This window comes from Melanerpes formicivorus, unplaced genomic scaffold (assembly GCF_026170545.1).
Source record: "Melanerpes formicivorus ecotype bairdi unplaced genomic scaffold, bMelFor1.0.p_v2 SCAF_83, whole genome shotgun sequence".
NCBI classification, from domain to species: domain Eukaryota; kingdom Metazoa; phylum Chordata; class Aves; order Piciformes; family Picidae; genus Melanerpes; species Melanerpes formicivorus.
In genome coordinates this window covers 2,827,395-2,846,357 of record NW_027142435.1, presented here as the reverse complement: position 1 = coordinate 2,846,357, position 18,963 = coordinate 2,827,395, and the positions used below count along the sequence as shown (strand labels likewise).

At 54.0% G+C, this 18,963-nt stretch overlaps 1 protein-coding gene across 19 annotated transcripts in view; it reads left to right on the top strand.

The window, feature by feature from the left end:
* The window catches only part of PTPRS (protein tyrosine phosphatase receptor type S), a 178,041-nt gene that overhangs the window by 19,161 nt on the left and 139,917 nt on the right, over window positions 1-18,963 (top strand). For 14 of the 19 annotated variants that reach the window (XM_068164973.1, XM_068164971.1, XM_068164970.1 and 11 more), the window contains exon 2: window positions 16,586-16,662. The exons of 1 other annotated variant lie outside the window; for it this stretch is intronic. The gene's annotated coding sequence lies outside the window, so the exon portion shown is untranslated. Of the gene's footprint in view, window positions 1-8,533; window positions 8,637-16,582; window positions 16,663-18,963 lie in introns of those variants that run through there. 4 more of the 19 variants (XM_068164955.1, XM_068164956.1, XM_068164954.1 and 1 more) reach the window with 4 other exon arrangements.

The window sequence follows — 18,963 nt, the reverse complement described above, 5'->3', positions numbered from 1 at the left end:
GGCTGGTCCAGCTGGGAGAGGGGGCTGTTTATTTACTGGTTGAGTGCTGTGTGGGTCTTGCATTGCCTCTGGGGAGCATGAACTGGTTGTGAGTGTAAGAGTCAACCCCAGCTGTGCTTGTGTGGAGGCCAGAGGGAATGCTGAGCAGGTCAACACTCACGTCCCACAGCCTGAGTGGCCAGGGGTCTTTTGAAAGATGACTTGAGAAGAACCTTTCCCCCCAGCCTGCTTTGGGTAATGCCCTCTGCTTACCCACATCCACAGGAGGCCTTTTGGCATCAGGGAGGCTGAAGGCAGTGTTTGCTGTTCTGTGTTTTGGGGTTGGTTTTTGTGATGAATTTTCTCCTCCCCCACAAAATACCCTGCTCTGGGCTGCTTTCATGTTCAAAGCAAGAAGAAGCAGGCTCCTCCTGCTAATGAACCTTTGCTGGCTGCCCCAGCTCGTGGGTGGGTGTGAAGAGCAGATCTGGATTTAGCTCACTGCTGGCAAGGCTTTGGGAGAAAGGGGGGGAGGGGGAAAGTCCCTTTTGAGTTTACTGTTGCTGTTGGAGATGCAGCTCTGTGGCTGGTGTTGATTGGGGAACGTGGCCATAAGGTGGTACAAGGCAGCCCTTGAGCTGAAGGTGTGCTCCATGGTGCTGGATGAAGCTCCCAACCCACTTAGCAGATGGCTCCCAGGTCCCATCGTGCTACCAAGGAATATTTAACTAAGAGATGGTCTGCATCCAGAGCATCTCAATTAACCAGAGTGCAAGGTGTGCTTTTAATCTGCTGCTGGTGTGTTCCTGGGAGCCCCTGGATGGAAAGGGTCCATGCTCAGGGGTGTCTCACCTGGGTGGGGCAGCAGGATTCCTTCTGGGGCTCTGGGATCCCCTGTAGCTGTCTCTGTGCATCCTTAACCCTCTTTGTCTTCTTAGTGAAAAAAAACATTTGTCTGCAGTGATGGCAAATGAACTGAAATTGCCCTGCTCATGGAGAGATGATCAGGTCCCTGCTGAATGCAAGCAACCACTTGAATCCCCAGCCCTGTCCTTAGGCTCTGGATGTCCATTTTCACCTTGGGGTGCTGGGTCTGAGGCTGAAATCACAGAATCAATAAGGTTGGAAAAGACCTCAGAGATCATCAAATCCAACCTATCACCCAACACCTCATGACTACTAAACCATGGCTTCAGGTGCCACATCCAGTCCCTGTTTGAACACCTCCAGGGATGGGGACTCCACCACCTCCCTGGGCAGCACATTCCAGTGGCCAACAACTCTTTCTGGGAAGAACTTTCTCCTCACCTGAAGCCTACATAGAATGGTCCAGGCCAGAAGGGACCTCCAAAGGTCATCCAATCAGACCTCACAGTATCACTAAGGTTGGAAGAGACCTCAAAGATCGAGTCCAACCTGTCACCACAGACCTCATGACTAGACCATGGCACCAAGTGCCACATCCAATCCCCTCCATGCAGTCAGCAGAGACATCCCCAACTAGATCAGGTTGCCCAGGGCCTTGTTGAGCCTCACCTTGAATATCTCCAGGGATATCTTCCCTGGACAACCTGTTGCAGTGTTCCACCACCCTCACAGTGAAGAACTTCTTCCTGATACCCAGTCTAAATCTGCCCTTCTCCAGTTGGAAGCCCTTGCCCCTAGGGAACCCTCTCTTGAAAGCTGGAAGAAGCTGACTTTCCCCTCAAGACTTTCCCCATTGCACTGGGGCTCCAAGCTGCTCCCATCCCAACCTGGGGGGGACCTCACCAGGGATGCTCCTGAGGGCTGTGTGGCAGCCACCACGAGCTGCTCAGGGCCTTCCCTGGCACAGAAAGGACAAATTAAACAAACATGCTTGATGGCTGAGAGGTTTGTCTTTTAAATTAGCAGCAGCTCTTCTGCATTAAGCTCTGTGGCTGTGCTGCTGGGGAACACTTCAGCAAGGTGGGGTGGGGTGGTTTACTTTTGCCTTCCTGCTGCTACTTTTCCAGAGTGATTTCTTATTTTTTATTGATTTCTATTTAAAAACCAAATGCAAAATGCAGGCCAGGTTTGAGGCTTCATCCTCTGAAAGATTGTGGTGGGAAGAAACTGCAGTGCTCGGAGCTGTGGGGCCCTGCTTGGATGTGTGATCAGGCAGGCCCCGAAGGCAGCGGTGTTTGCACATCCTGCCTTGGAAGTGCTGGAGGAAAGGGTCCAGGAAGGGCTTGTGAGGGCCTCCACCAATGTCCACAGCTTCCTGGGAGAAGTTTTAGTGCTCCCTGATCTGTCAAAAGAAGAGGAGGCTCAGGGGAGACCTTCTTGCTGTCCACAACTACCTGAAGGGAGGCTGTAGCCAGCTGGGGGTTGGTCTCTTCTTCCAGGCAAACAGCACCAGAACAAGAGGACACAGTCTCAAGCTGTGCCAGGGGAGGTTTAGGCTGGATGTTAGGAAGAAGGTCTTCACAGAAAGAATTGTTTGCCATTGGAATGTGCTGCCCAGGGAGGTGGTGGAGTCACCATCAGTGGAGGTGTTTAGGAAGAGCCTGGATGAGGCCCTTGGTGCCATGGTTGAGTTGATCAGATGGTGCTGGGTGATAGGTTGGACTTGATGATCTCAAAGGTCTCTTCCAACCTGGTTAATTCTATTCTACTGCAAGGAGGGGTTTGGAGGTGCAGTGACAGGACAAAGGGTAATGGGCACAAACTTGAACATAAGAAGTGGAATCTCCATCTCTGGAGACATTCAAACTCTACCTGAACGTGTTTGTGTGTGACCTTCTCTAGGTGACCCTGCCTTGGCAGGGGGGTTGGACTTGATGATCTCCAGAGGTCCCCTTCAGCCCTTAGCATTCTGTGTGTGGGAATGGAGCTGTCTGTGGGCTCACAGGGATGTGGATCTGCAGCCTTTGTGCTGTGGTCTCAGTCAGCATGGCTTGGGGACCGGCTGGGCTTGGTGTCTTCCCCTACAGGTGTGGCATGATGGGTGACCCTCTGCTGAGCTCTTCTCTCTCTGTGCCTGTGTATTTGTTTCCACTCTTTGGTCTCTATCCTGTTTAGATGGCAAAGAAGCAGCCTGGTGTGAGGGTTGCAGCTTGTTCAGCATGACAGGATAAAGAGGTTTTAGATGCTGCTCTAATAGTGCCCAAGATTGCTAAAGAGCATCTCTGGGAAGGCAAAATGCTGCTGGAGAAATGCTAATGCTTCAGCTTGACCTTGCTTGAGGCACATGGAGGTTTTGCTGATTCCACTGGCTTGCTATCAGATGTCTGAAATAGCATCTGGCCAAAAACTGACACCAGCAAGGATCCCTGTGTGCCTACCTGTGGGAATGCCATCCCTGCTGGGCTTCCTGGTGCCACTGCAGACTCAACTCTGCTCCTGCAGCTTTAGGGGAGAAACAGAGTGCCCACAACCCTGCTGCTCTTTGTGTCAGCTTCCCCAGCTGGAGCAAAGCTCCCAGCAGCCAGCTCGGGGACCAGCCTGGCTTGGGGGGAGCCTCCAGGAGATGCAGGGCTGGTGCTGTTCCCTTTCCCTTTGTGTGGCCCTTAGGCCACATCCTTAATGTCTTAATTAAAGGATGCATCCTGCAGGAGCCCAGCTCCAGCTTGCCTGAGAGTATCCAGGCATGGCTGCAGGAGCAGGGAAGAGGATGGAGGAGGCAGATGCTGCTCTGCACCCTCGCTAAAGGCAACCAGCAGTGGGGTTTGTTCTTTTGGTGGGTTTTTTTTTGGTGTGTGTGTGTCCCCACCACGTATTAAAGGTTTAATAAATGGAATTAAATACTGTGAAACTTAAGGTAATTAAATGTGGAAGCATACAGGGTGGGGAAAAAATTGTAGAGCATCCTCTCCAGGAAACTAATAGGCTCCATGCCTCCTTATCTTAATGATTTTCATCATTTAGCTGAATGCAGAGATAATGGAGCTGATGAACCTTTCTGGAGCTAACTTTAGAGTTAATGGGCTCCTTGCTGGGGGAGCAGAGTGGGGGCAGGTGCAATCAATGTGCTTGAGGAAGGAGCCAAGAGCCAGAGAAGCTGAAATAGAGCAGGCAGGAGGCTTTCCCGAAGCCTGAGAAAGTTGCTGTGTGTCCACCCTCATCCCACCTGGAATTAAGCCGGGAACCCTCGGGGAGAGGCCGTGTGCTTCCCTCCAGTGCAGCGCTGCCAACGGCTTCTGCCTTGCCACACAACCTCTGACCCTTCCCCGGGCCCAGGGAGCTGCAAAGCTGGGATCATCCTGCCTTAATCTGGTCTCATTGAGGCGGGATCAGCGAAACCACCTCGCAGATTCGCTGCATTATGGAGCAGATTGAGGGACTTAGAGAGCAAATTTAATAAATATCATTTTGATATTACTTGGTGCAGGGAAAAAAAAGAGAAAAGTCTGCTGAGTGAGTGGTGGTGAAGCATCCTGTGAAGGGTGGGTGAGAGGGATGTGAGGGGTGTGGAGAGCTGGGGCAGAGGGGATGGGGAAGATGCTGAATGGTGCTGTGGGATGATGGAGACAGCAGGAAAGGACATCCCTCAGGGCTGGCCTGGGCCAAGACTCGAGTCACAGTGGCATGTGCAAAAGCGAGCAGGGCTTGGAAGGAGGGGAGAGAGAGATGTGGGTGTTTGCTCAGGGATGGAGGTAGGATCCACACTTTTTGGTTCCTCTCTGCTGCCTCCTTGACTCCAGCAGAGCCTTGTGTGAGCAGGGCCTGGAGCAGGGCTGGGTGGAGATGCTGAAGCTGACCCCTACCCAAAGCCAGCTTTGATGTGTCAGTGCAGGGATGGCTGCCCACGATGCAGAGCAAAACTGTCCCCCGTGTGCCAGCAGCCCTGCGTGGGCACTGTGAGCAGCACAGTGAGTGGCAAAGCAGGGGTTGGGTTTGCAGCCAGCCCTTTGAAATCGTAGAATCATTTCCGTTGGAAAAGACCTTTAAGATCATCACGGCCAAGCATTTGCTAACCATTCGCACCACATCTGTGTCAACTCCTCGTGGGCAGCGTGTCCTGCTCCTGCACCCTCCCGAGCTGCTGCAGCGAGGGCAGCGTTCCCGGCCCGCCCCTGCGCCGGGCACCCGCGGCCGGAGGTGCAGCGCTGGCAGCCGACAGGCAGCCAAAGAGGCTGCGTTGCCTTTGTCCCCAGCAGGACCCCCTGCCTGCTGCAAAAACGCTTGGCTTAGGAGAAATGCCTGACCTCTTGCTAACCCCCTTCCCCTCTCCCTCTGCAAGATGTTTGGAAAAAAAAGAGAGGGGGGAAAAAAAAAAGGAAAGAGAGGGGAAAAAAAAGGAAAAAAGGACAAAACCCAACCCCAACCCAAAGCCCAGGCTGTGGCCAATCCAGAGAGGGTGAGAGCTGGGCACCATATCATTAAAATGCTAAAAATGAGCGTGCTGAAAACAGACACAATTGGGTATTTAAAGCTCTGAATGAAAAGAGTGTGTGTGTTAGCTGGCTCGTGGAGAGCCGGTCTCCCAGAGCCCCTGGAAAATATGTGGTCAAGCCCACACCATTAACTTTGTGTTTCTGGTTTGTAAAGTGACTGTGAAATCCTGGGGGGTGCGTGTGGGCATAGACCCCATGCCCCTGCCAGGCTGGGGAGGATGCCCATGCCCTGCTGGAGGGCTTGTGCACACCCTGAGCCTCTTGCTGTCCTGCAATGAACTTTATCCCAAAGTGTGGTGCTCAGCACAGGGCCTTGTGCGGCCTCTGGGTCACTGGGAACCCCTCTGCCGCCTCTGTTGCAGAGCAGGTGGGATTTAGAATCATGGAGTCATTTGGGTTGGAAAAGAGCTTTAAGATCATTGAGTCCAACCATTCTCTAACTCTACCGAGTCTGCTGCTCAACCATGGCCCTCAGCTTTTAAACACCTCCAGGGATGGGGATTCAACCCAGCCCTCCACCCCCACCCCCCTTGGCAGCTTGTTCCAGTCTCTGAGAGCCCTTGCAGTGAAGAGGTTTCTTCTAATATCCAATTTGCACCAGCTGGTCCCTCTTGCTCTGGCACGTGTGGGGTGTGGATGGAGGGATGAAGCATAACCCACAGAGACCTGCTCCAGCCCTGCCCCAAACCAGCCTCAAACTGACTCCTGGGTGAATCACCCCCAGGTCACCTCAGGGCCGTTGGCATCGTTTTATTTGCAGCATTTAAAACCTGGGCAGCTTGGGTTGCTGGAAGCTCCCAGCTCAGGTGCCCAGGGCTGAGAGGGCTGAGGTTCTCCGGTGGTTTCTGGTGCTTCCTTTATGTGGAAATGTGAATCTTCGCAGCCACGCTCCAGGATGGGTTTGCCACATCCCAGCTGGTCCTCGGGCAGAGGTTGTGGCTGGTGTTTAACTGCAGGCTGACAGTGTGAGACGTGGGAGGGCGAAGGCGTGCAGGGGTGATTTCTGTGTGGGCACTTGGGCTCCCGTCCCGTGCGCAGGCAGCGGTGTGGGTGCAAAACGCCCCTAAAATGCCTCCTAGGGCAAGTATTAACTGCCAGGCTGGGCTCAGCTCCAGCAGGCAGGAGCAGATGAATCAGACACTTAATGGTAGAATCAAACCTCTCCAAAGTATCAAAAACAACCCAGCCCCAGAGCCCCAGCGGGCTCCTCTCTGCCATCAGGGCAGCCCCAGCGAGAGGGAACGAGCAGAGATTTTAAACGAAGCTGGGATTTTTCGGGGCTGCCTCCCCCCCCCCCCCCCCCCCCCCCCATATCTCTTGGCTGCCAGCCTCTCCGAAGGGGAAGTTTTACCCCGCCTCCCGCGGTCTCGGATGTCAGGTTGGCAAGAAAAATCCCATCTGTTTTCAATCTGGATCCTCACTTCCATCCACCCAGCCCTTTTCCTCCCCTCGCTCCCCCGCTCCCAGCCCCCAGCGCTGGCGTCTGCGCCAGGCAGCCCTCGGTGACGCTTTTAGGTTGGGTTTGGATTTTTCCCCCCTCCCCCCCTTCTCTCTTTTTTTTTTTCCTCCCCTTTTCTTTTAATATATATATATTTTTTTTTCCTCCTTCTAAAAATGTATGTGGCCTCCTTTGCCCCCTCACATCCCCCCCTTCACCCAAGCACATGCTCCAGCACAGCCCTCTCCACGTCGGGGCCTGCCAAGAGCTTCTCTCTCTCTCCCTCTCTCTCTTTGCACTCAACCCTGCTCCGGTCGCTGGCTCGGAGAATTCCCAAATGACCCCAGGATTTTCAACCCTGACTTTCGGGGGGGGTGTGTGTGTGTGTGTGTGTGTGTGTGTGTGTGTGTGTGTGTGTGTAAAAAAAACCCCAACAAAACCAGGCAAAATATCTCCATGTGAAGAGAAAAAGAAAAAAAAAGACAAGAGGGAAAGAATTTTGTTGTGATTTTTTTTTTCCCCCTTTGGCGTTTGGGGGTTTTGTTTGGTTCCAGCTTCTTGGAATGACTTGGAAAAGAGCAAGTACAGAGTGTTTTGTTCCTGCCCAGTGATAACAGAGCTGCTTGAAATCCTATCTAGAGCCCGTGCAAAGGTGGGGACGTAGCAACTGGATCTTAATCTGTGAAGAAACCTCTTTACTGTACCCTCCCTCCACCACCTTTCTCTTAGCCGTCCCCTCTTGCTGGGTTATGTCTTATTTAAACTCTAAAGTCCTCAGGCTAGGAATTATCTTCTCTCTTTACAGATGGCTGCAAGGGCTTTGCATGTCTGCAGAGCTCCATGAAAAATAAATGAAGAAGGTTGAGGCTTTTATTGTTGGACTTTCTTTTCCTTTTTCTTTTTTTTTCCTAAGTGTTTGGAGGTGAGAGTTTATCTGACGGTAAAGCTAGGACCGGGGTAGCACGGACCTGGGTGTTGGGCTTTGTATCGTCAAACGTCCCAGGTAGGGATTATCCCAGCTGCACCCTTTCCGTTCTGGTTCTCTGCGCTGGCATGGGGCTGGCACGGGGCCGCTCGGCGCTGCCCCATCGGCAGGGTTTTGCCCTTCGGGTGCAGTTTGGAGGGCTCAGGGGGAGCCCTGGCTTCTGCTCGGGTGGCGTTTGCTAAGGGAAGTGCCCGGGTGCTGCTGTTTGGAGGGGCTGGGGGGTGTCTGTGTGCCAGCTGCCGTGCTTCGGTGTCCCCTTTGGCCAAGCGCTGCCAGCGAGCGGCTGCCCCGTGGGGAGGTGTTCACGGTGGCATGGCCGAGGGTGCCGGAGGAGCAGCGGTAATCCCCTGGCAAGGGAGGGCGAGGGGGACTTCTGCTTTTCGTTTTGGGGAGTACTGTGTGAGCTGGGGGGTCACGGCTGCGTGTGAGGGGACCCTAAGGGACCGCTATGCGGAGACGGACCACAAAGGGACCCCAGGCTGGAGCGGGAGGACCCTGAGGCCAGGCAAGGGGCACCCCAAAAGCTCATCCCCAGGGGCACCAATGACAGAATTGGAGTCCAGGCAGGGGTACCCCGGGGCCGGGCTTCCAGCGGGGGGTCTCACTGCAGACCTGGCCGGGCCGCAGCGTGCCCCCGCCCCGGGCCTCCCGCTCCCCCCCGGGCTGGCTGCCCCCCTGAGCCTCCCCCCGCCTCGCCGCTGCGCTGCCTGGCTCGGGTTGGGCCCCGCAGCTCCGCGGCCCGGCCCCGCCCCGGCTCCGCCTCCCCCCGCGCGGGCCGCGCCGGGCTCCTCGGCGGGGTCGCGGCGGCCGTGGGCCCCTAGGCGCCGCGGGGCGCCGTGCCGAGGGCGGCTCGGGTGGGACGGCCGGGCCCTTCCCGGTAAGTGACTGCCCCAGCCCCGCTCCCCGAGGGGCTGCCCTCGCCCCAGCCCCCTTCTCGCAGCCCCTCCGGCACCGCGGCGGGACTGGAGCCGGTGGGTTTGGTTGAAAGATGCAATTGTTCATCCAGTTTGGGGAAGGGGAGGCGCAAAACCCCGGCGCAACCTTCCCCCGGGGAGCAGCCAGCGCGGCCGCGGCCCCCCGCCGTCGTGTGCGGGACGGACCCGCGGCTGGAGGTACAGCGAGGAGGCTCCGGGGGTGCCGGGGTGGGGCTGGCCGCCCGCCGCTGCCCGCCCGCGGCTAACGGCCGGGTCCGTACCGCGCCGGTGGGCTGGCTCCGCCGGGGCAGCTGCCGGGCCCTGGGTAGCGGGGCTCGGATGGAGAGGAGCGTGGGCTGGGGTGGTGTTTGGAAGATGGAAAGGGACACCCCCCACCCCCATTCCTTCACCCCCTTTTTCCTCCCGGCAGTGGCTCACGGGAGCGTTTTGCTGCAAAACGAGAGACGAAGAGCAAAAAAAAAACCCCTCCTCCAGAACCCCCCAGTTTGTGCTGGGCGATACAAAGGGCCGAGCTTTCCAGCTCACCCTTTCCTCTAAATTATCCTTTTTACTACATGTTGTGGGTTGGTTTTGTGTTGTTCTTTTTTTCCCTCTCTCCACTGGAAGTGCCTTTTAGTTTTTAATGAGTAAAAGGCAGCCCAGGGCTGCATCCGTTGCCTGCATGATGCTCTCTGCAGCTCGGGGCAGGACACGGGCTCTGAGCATTTGAATAACGTACAAAATTTATTCACTGTAAACATTGCACAATTTCTGTGCCGCCTTCCCGGGATGAAAATACAACTCTTTGCTTTCTCGGTTCGGTGTGGCTTGCTCGCTAGCTGCTCTACTACTGCAAGCGCTGGAGATGAGGATTTGCCTAAAATGTGGCGTTTCAGAAACATAAAAGGGGGGGGGGGGGGGGGGAAGAAAGAAAGGTGTTCGTTTTGCTGTGAGAACTGTGTAGCTGGAACTTTCCCGAGGAATGGCCATATTTTATCCTTCTCTGCTCCCCACCCCCCCCACCCCTTAACTCTGGCAAAGGCAAAAGACTTTTATGTTGCAGGTAACTTTAACGTCGAATTTGAATTCCCAGCAGTTGGTCTGACTGGAGGCAGTTAGAGGAACGCTTGAAATGAAATTTAAATTTATCTCGTTGGCTGGCAGAGAACTTCTCCTGCACTTGGGGGGGGAGGAAAAAAAAAGTAAAGATTAAGCTGATGGTTGCTATATATGAAAAGTAGTTTCAAACGTGAACGTTATGGCTCATCCCTTAACAAAAAATTAAGGCAGAAAGGTGGATTCTCCGTGCTTTGTAGAGCTGCATCTCCCTGTGCCTTCAGCTGCCTTTTCCTGAGAGCCTGGAGGAGAAATCACAGAGTTGGGTGCAGTGGGATCACCACACACAATGGCAGAGGAGCTGAAAAGAGCTTTTCTGGGAGGAATAAACCACCTGCACCAGCTGGGGCCTTTTTTTCTTCTCCCTTAACTCGGTGTTGCTCACCCCAGGGGCTGCCCCTGGCTGCAGAGGTGTTGGTCCTCCCTGGGTTTTTACCAGCCTAAGAGAGATTTTCAGGCTGATGCTGTTGGTTAGGGTTTAGTTGTTTGGGTTTTTGGTTGGTTTTGTTGTTTGGTTCTTTCCCCCCCCCAGAAAAACGGAGGAAGTGAAAAATCTGCATTTGAGCTAATTGAGCTATTTTAACAGTTTCTTCCTGATTTGCGTTTTCTCTAACGTAAGGAGCGTCTGGAGTTGATTGGTGCCTTTCAGGCCTCCCTCTCACTGCTTGTGGAGGAGGGTGTTGGAATGTGGGCTGGAAGATGGTGAGTAAGGCTCCTTCAGGCAGCAGCTCTGGCTAAATGAGGTGGTCTGCACCTGGAACTGAGCTCGGCAGCTCTGGGGATGTGCTTCCATCTTTTTGCCTGTCATCCCTGGGGTAAAACTCGTAATACTCATCATGATTTCAAGTTACTGCTCCAAAATCCTGCCAAGGGGAGATACCTGTGTCCTTTGCCTTAGGAGTGTGTTGCTGGTCCTTGGTGCAGCAAGAGGTACATCACCTCCAGGAGTGGTGCAGGTGTTTGTTCCAAATCTCTGTCATTCAGAGTGGGGAAGCATCAAGGCTCCTGCTCTGCAGTCCTGCTGCTCTGCAGCCTCCTCCTGCAGCCAGCAGGCAAGGCAGTGATACTCCAAAGGTGTTGAAACCACAGAAGGCTCAGCTATGCTTTTGACTTGGAGATGTGTAGCATTTTTGGGGGGAGGTGGAGGTACCAAACTCAGCCATCTGAAGGTTCAGAGTGCAAAGAGAGAACGAATTCACCACTAAGTTCCTGCAAAGGTGACAGTGCAGCAGGTAGATGAGGAAATCCCTCATTACCCTGCAGAGCTGGAAAAGCAGGATATGGTGTTTTATTGTGTTTCTTAACCTTGATCACAGCAAGTTGCAAGCACCCTCTTTACCCTCTGCTGTTGAATCTGGCCTGTGGGTACAAATTCTTGTACGGCAGAGCTATTTCACTAGATTTAATCTCAAAGGAACGTGCCAGGAAAACAGCCCTGGGGAAATGGCAATCTGCTGGCTTCCTTCTCTGTAAAATGGGAGTAGCCATGCCTGACTCCTTTAGAGAAAGTGTTTTGGGGTCCACCGGTGAAAGCTACTGAGGTCCCACGGGTTGAGAAGCCAAAAAGGAGCTGAGGTAGAAGGGAGGTGTGCCCTGGCTCCTGTGGCAGGCCGGCAGCGATGCCGGGAGCGGTGCCTGCTGGTGTCTGCTCCAGCTTTGGCATGTGGGTGCAGGCCAGAAAAGAGCAGCAGCTAGGTGTAAAGGAGAGAATTGAGGTTGCAGGATCCTATCCTTGGTGCCTTTTGCAAGGGCTGCCCTGTGGTGCCAGGTGTAGGAGTGACAAGTTGTCTGACACTGGTCCATGAAGAGCTGGATTGAAGCCACTTACTCATTTCATGCTGGCTTCTGTGCAGCCCTTGCGTAGTGATGGCTTTGTAGATGCTGCTCACCTGGGCTGAATCTTTAACCAGTCACCTGGAGATGAAAGGAGCTCCATCCCGTTACCACTCCCCCCCAAGCCAGCTCCTTCCCTCTGTTGGAAGAGATTTTGAACCCCAGTTATGTTTTATTCCTTGGCTGTTGGACTGGGCAGGGGTTGCCAGGTGTCCTGTGGCACCAGGGAAGGGCAGCTGGAATTTACCTCATGTTGCCTTGGCATGTGGGAAGAATGAACTGGCAAAGTGAGGGCCTGTGGAAGGTGTGAGACACTGTGTTTGTTCAGATGCTGGTGCTGGGGAAAACATCTGTCAGAAGCTCTCTTTGAAGGAGTAGCTGCCCTTCCAGAACTGTTCTGTAGGAGTAATAACTGTTGCTGTAGGTGAAACCTTCTGAATCAGGAGGCGCCTGGGAGCTGTGAACGTGCTGACGCAGGGATGGACTCACAGAGTCATTACAGTTGGAAAAGATCTCTAAGATCATCAACCTTCTACCCAACACCTCCATGACCACTAAACCATGTCCCAAAGTCCCAGATCTACTCAGTTTTTTAACACCTCCAGGGATGGTGACTCCACCACCTCCCTGGGCAGCCTGTTCCAATGCCTGGCCACTCTTGCAGCAAGGAAATTTGTCCTGATATCCAACCTGACCTCCTTTTGCACAGCTTGAGGCCGTTTTCTCTTGTCCTATTGTTACTTACTTGGGAGAAGAGACCACCACGGGCCTCACTACAACCTCTTTTCAGGGAGCTGGAGATCTTGGCAGAGAGATCTACCAAACTCAATGATCTCAAAGGTCTTTTCCAATCTGGTCTATTCTATTCTGAACTGAACCCTACAACACCTTTAGTTTTCCTGTGCATCTTATGTCACTTCCAAAGCAACTGCCTCCTGGGTTTTTCATGAGCTCATGTGTGCTTGAATGAGCTTGGGTTTAAAGAACCCTCAGAGGACAGCTTGCAGGGGTTCGTAAGGATGTGATTCATAGAACGGTTTGGATTGGAAGGGAGCTCCAGAGGTCATCCAGTTCAAACCCCCTGCAGTCACCAGGGACATCCTCCACTAGATCAGATTGCCTAGAGCCCTGTGGTGCCTGGCCCTGAGTGACTCCAGGGATGGGGCCTCAACTACACCCCTGGGCAACCTGTCCCAGTGTTGCACCATGTCTCATGATGCAGAACTTGCTCCTAACATCCAATCTGCTCTTCTCTAATTTCAAACCCTTGCCCCTCATCCTACCACTGCAGGCCTTGGGGAACAGTCCCTCTGCAGCCTTCCTGTAGCCCCCTTCAGGTACTGGAAGGCTGCTCTAAGGTCTCCCTGGAGCTCTTTCTTCTCCAGGCTGAACAACCTCAGCTCCCTCAGCCTGTCCTCGTAGCGGAGGTGCTCCAGCCCCACTTTCCCATTTCTCCCTCTCCTAATCAGGGCTTCTATTAACACTTAGTGAGTGCCTTACACAAATTCTTTATTAAAAGCCTCTGCAGGGGCAGCTTTCAGTTTGCAGCCACAGCCTCAGCTCCCGAGTTGCAGGCTGCCTTACCTGCGAACTTTGCCTCGCCGTCTCCTTCCGATCAGGCAGGAAAAGCTGCAGCCTGGCAGCTGGGGGACTTGAGGCCAGCCTCCTGTTTATGGTAATTCTTAAATAGTTCATTTGGGGCATAATGCCTCCCTTTTCTTCCCCCCCACCCCTCCCTTTGGTTCTCTATTACAAACAGATTTCCTGATAATGGCCCCGGTGCCATTCAGCTGGGATCATTACTGTAATAGCCGCCAGGATTGGTATGGAATCGGTGTGTGGAATTTATGGAGGATCGTTATAATGACACCACTAATCCCATAAATAAAATGATGCTGGAGCAGCAGCACTAAACCTGGGTGGAAGAGAGGGAAGTGACAGTTTGCAGTTCCCCCGGAGCCTCCACGCCTTGGGCCCTACCGCCGGGAGCTGTCACCTACGGTCCCTGCCCGCGGAGGAGTGAGGTGGGAGCCTGGGTGGCTGGGGAGGGATGGAGCAGAGCCTGTCCCCGTGGCACAGGGATGCCTGTGGGGTGTGGGAGGGAGGGAGGGTGCTCATCCTGCAGCACCCATGCGGATCTGGGAAGCCATTAGCTGGAGCTGCTGCAAAAGCTGACCGGGGAGATTGCTGCAATTAATTAATTAGTGTAGAAAAGGGACATGGCTCTTCCAGCAGGGTGCTGGGCTCTGGGCTCGGGGCTGGGCTCTGCCCTGGGGCCAGATTCTGCTCTTAGAGCTGGGTTCTGTGCTTGGAGCTGTGTTCTGCCCATGGGGCAGTGTTCTGCACTTGGAGCTGGGTTCTGCCCTTGGGCTGGGTTCTGCCTGTGTGGCAGGTTCTGCCCGTGGGCCACATGCTGCACTTGGAGCTGGGTTGTGCCAGTGGGCAGGTTCTGCCCGTGGGCCACATGCTGCACTTGGAGCTGGGTTGTGCCAGTGGGCAGGTTCTGCCCTTGGGCCACGTTCTGCACTTGGAGCTGGGTTGTGCCAGTGGGCAGGTTCTGCCCTTGGGCCACATTCTGCACTTGGAGCTGTGTTCTGCATGTGTGCAGGTCTGCCCTTGGAGCTGGGGTCTGCCCTTGGAGCTGGGGTCTGCCCTTGGGCCGAGCTCTGCAGGCTCTGCCCCGGGGCCGGATTCTGCTGGCGTGCCGGCTCCATTAAGACAGCTCTTTGTGGGATGGGGCTCAGGCAGGGCTTTTGCACGCACAGCCTGTCCCTCCTGCACGGTGCTGGGACCGTCTGTGCCTGCCAGCACGTTGCCTCTCCCGTTTTCTCTGCGGGAAATGTGGGAAAGCTTGAAATTGCATTTGTGAAATAATGATGGGGGCTGAGACTGGAAACTGCCCAGCGGGACTTGACGGAGGAGGTTGATGTGAGCAGCATGCCCTGATAGCAGCAGCAGCAGCAATAGCACCAAAACCTCCAAGAGCAGAAGGAAAAAGGGAAGAAAGGGTAAAAAAAAAAGATACTATCAAATATCAGCACATTAACCAAGTTCCTGAGGCCGTGGAGTGCTGATTATCCTCCTTTCCACTCTCCTTTCGCTAAGCAGATCCCTGGAGATGGGTGTGTGTTGTCTTAAAGGCCAGGCTTGTGGTGGGGTTTTAGCAAATGCAGATAATCCAGATGGCTAATCTGGAGCGTGGTTTGGCTAGCAAAATCCTCCTGGCAGGCGAGGAGGAGGATGCTGGGAAGGGGTTTGCAGCAGCCCTGGTTAAACACAGCCGTCACTGGTGCTGCTTCAGCCTCGGCGTGGACGCAGCACAGATGTCTTGCTTGGGGGGTGATTGATTGATTGATTTGTAAAATAGAATCCCTTTTCCAGCAGGGCCCCCTGGTTATGAATCCCTGCTCTAGGAGAGGGGGAGTGGTAACCCTCTCGAGGCTCTGGGGTGCGGATGGAGTTTAGCCCCGGGGAGGGATGTGGCCCCTCGGGGGCAGGGTGGTGCGCAGCAGCAGAAGGGTGCTGAGCCGTGCAGGAGGGGTGCTGAGCCGTGCAGGAGGGTTGCTGAGCTTTGAGCTCGCTTTTTGCCCAGGGGCCCCATCGGGACAGGGGTGATGGGGCGACCGACTGCTTTTTGATGCTTGGCGCTGCCTTTGTCAGTGGACATCTGGTGCCAGGATTGCTGCTGTCGGGGCTGGGGGTGGGCTGCAGGGCCAGGGAATGTGATGGATTAGTGCGGTTGGAGGGCTGGGGGAGGGGACGGGTAGGGTTTCAGCTCTTGCTGCAGGTAGAGAGAGAATTTGGGGATTAGGGGCACTTTACTGCAGGCTGCAGAGGGAGCAGGATTTGGGGAGGGGGAAGGGTTGGGGAGCAAACAACCTTTCCAGTTTTCCCGAGGAAATGACATTGGTGTGTGTTGGGAGGCAGCTCAAGGGAGATGTGAGTGCAGGGGATGAAAAAAAAATCCACAGCAAATCTGGTGCCAGTCTGCCCCCCCCCAGCTTTGTAACCCTTGGGAATCCTGCTTGCTTGTGCCTGGCCTCGGGGTCACTTGCTTCGTTCCCTGCTGCTTCCTATGGATTCAATAACCTCCTTCACTCCCCAGAGATCAGCTTAAATTAAAACTTTATCCTTTACTTAAGGAAGCAAGCAGCAGCCTCTCCCCGTGCTCTGTTACAGGATCTGGGTAGTTTGCCTGTCCCTGTCCATCCGTGGTCACCAGATGGCCTGTGTCGGGAATCAGCAGCTTTTGAGCTGCTGGAGCAGGAGGGGGGGTGGTGAGAGATATCTTCTGCCTCTGATCTCTGAGGGAAGGGTAGGAAAGAAAATCCTGCTTTTTAAAAGCTTCCCCTAAGGCAGATATTTCAGTGTGCTCTTGCTGGGAAAATGGCTCTTAGGGTAGGACCAAGGCTCCTGGGGGCATTGCCAGGGTACATCACACAGTCCTCTCCTGGAGCTCTGTGTGCCAGCCAGTGTCCTTGTGTTGGTGGAAGTGCCCTGTCTCTTGTCTGCCTGCAAGAGCAGAAGGGTTTGCATAGTGGCAAGGGCCACTGGGAACTGATGAAAATGGGGACCTCAAGAAATAGCCCCAGTGAAATCCAATCTCTGACCAGTGCTGTGTTTGAGCATCAAATCCATGTGTAAAATCTGTCTGGGAGATTTAATGTCTGCTGGCTTTACCTCCTGGAAATGGTGCTGCAGGGAGGTCAGCTCTCCAGGAAGCACCTTTGGGGTTTGGTTCATGTTTTGGGGCTCCACATGTGTCAGAAACATCAGGTGGGTTCAGGGCTGGGTTTGCATGGAGCAGGGAGGGATGTGCAGCCCCCTCCTCCTGCCAGACCTGAGCCATGAAGAGCAGAGGGGCAGCCTCAGCCAGGCAGGGAGCTCTCTGCTTGTGCTGTGAAATAAGCCCTCATGGGTGATTTTGTTTGTTTTGTTCTTTTTCTTTTCCCTTTTCCAGCAGAAATTGAGCAAATTGCTGGTGGAGAGAAGCAGGAAGTGGAAGTGTAATGAAGGAACTTCAGGACTGAGATGAGTGAGGTACTGCAAAACATGAGGGACACCTGAGGGGTGTTGGAGGGTTTGGAATAGGGAATCTTTTGCCTTTCCCTGTGTTGCTGTAGTCCTGATGTGAAGGTTGCTGAGCAGCCTTTTGAATGCTGATTTCTACTCTGTAGAGCAAAGTGGTGGCTAAGGGCTGTGGGGATGCAGCAAGCCTTGTTGCTAGCAAGGTTTCGGAAGGCAGGAGGCCTTACAACGTTGCTCTGAGGAGAGGAAAATGAAAAATAAGGGATAAAGTTACAACTGCCAGCCTGGAAATGTGTTTATTTGAACTTTAGGGAGCAAAAGGTGGAAAAATTTGGGGGAGGGAAGAGAGGATGGAAGAAGCCCTTGTAAAAAGGCAGGCAGGGCAGTGAGCAGCTGTGTTGTTCTGTGAAATGGGAGCCTCTGGGGTTCAAAGGGTCATTTCTCCATCCAAGACCTGGGGTTTGTGCTGGGGCTGAGAGCTGCAACCCCAAGCTTGCAGAAGTTCAGATTGCAACTGGTGGATTAACTCCTGCTGGAGATGAGTTCTGGTAGCCAGGGAGGCTCTGATCTCCCCTGCCCCTATACTGCAGTATCCTGTGGGTCCTGCTCTTGGGGTGCTTTGGTGCCAGCCACATCCTGTACCTAACTGTGGAATGGTTGAGTGAAAACTTGGCTATTTGCTGCTGTTTCTCCAGTGTTAAGCATAGAATGGCTCAGGTTGGAGGGGACCTCAGAGATCACCTACTCCAGCTTCCCTGCCATGGGCAGGGACACCTCTCAACTAGCCCAGATTGCCCAAGGCCTCAGCCAACCTGGCCTGTAACACCTTCAGGTAGGAGGCATCCACAGCCACTCTGGACAACCTGTTCCAGAGTCTCACCACCCTCACACTGAAGAACTTCTTCCTGAGCTCCAGCCTAACCCTACTCTGCCTCGACTTCAACCCATTCCCCCTTGTCCTGTCTCTAGACACCCTTAGAAGAAGTCCCTCTGCAGCTGTCCTGTAGGACCATTCAGGTATGGGAAGGTAGATAAATAGGAATTTATCTTGTGAATTTATTTGAATGGATTTGGTGATTTGGTATCTTGGATGCTGAAGGATGCCATAGGCTCTGCAGGAGACCAGAGCTCCTCTGTGGTCCCTGCCCACCACTCCTGCTTCAGGTCCTCTGCCAAGCAGTGGTGGCTCGGAGCTAGGAAAGAGCTTCACCCCAACAGGTGATTCCTCTGAAGCATCAGCTTTTGGGTGCTGCTGGCCATGATGTGCTGGTCTAGATGGATCACCCTTGCCTCCAGCCTGACGTGCTTGATGGCTGCAGCGCTGCCTTGCTGGAGGGGAAGGAATTGTAGTCCATTACCAGGAGTCCATTTCTCTTCCCGAGGGCGGAGCGTCGCAGCCAGGCTGCGCTCACCCCCGTGCCTCGCAGCAAACCTTGGCGTGCCATGAAACACTCACTTGACAGCACCTTCCAGAGCAATATCCTGGGATGAAGGATGGGCCTGCTCTCTGCTTTATGCACTGCCCTGAGAGGTGGGGACGTGTAAATCGCACCATCCAAATGATTTAGCCCCAGGTGCAGTTGTGATTCAAAATGAATTTCTGGCCCTGCTTCTCCCCTGTGCCAGCACCGCAGTAACTGCTTGCTATAAACCAGGAGAAAATTGCAGCCTCCTGTGTGCTGGGAGGGGGATGTGTGGCTGTACCCTCCTCTGTCCCTTGCACCCATGGCCTTGCTGTGCAGGGTGTAGGTTTGTCTTGGATCCCTCTGTGTCTCTGGGTGGCTCTTCCCAAGCCAGCCCTAAGCGGGGAGCTGCACGGTGCCCAGCTTCCATTAGGCTTAATAGGGAAGATGAGTGACATGTTCAAAGTGGCTTTAGGTTTTATGCAAAGCCAATGATGCTTAAGCCAGCTGCTGGATTTTAGCATTTTCAGCAAGTTTTTATTGGACAAAACAACTCCTTTGGAAAGTGTCTGAGGTCCAGGGTGACACTCTGGTGGAGGTCAGGGTGATGGGAAGTGTGGGAAGCTCAGGGGTTGCTTCACACATTGCTGTGCCTTTGGGGAGTAGATTTTCTTCCCTCCTGCTTTGAGTCTTTCTCATTATTTTGCCATTTCCCTCCCAGTTTTATTTGTGGTGAGCAATGAACATTAACATGAACACCTCGGGGGAATCTTTTTTACAGATGAGTTTTGCTTCTTGGCTTGTGCCTTGGTTTGGATCTTTGAATCATAGAATGGGTTGGGTTGGAAGGGACCTTAAAGATCATCCAGTTCCAGCTTCCCTGCCATGGGCAGGGACACCTCCCACTAGA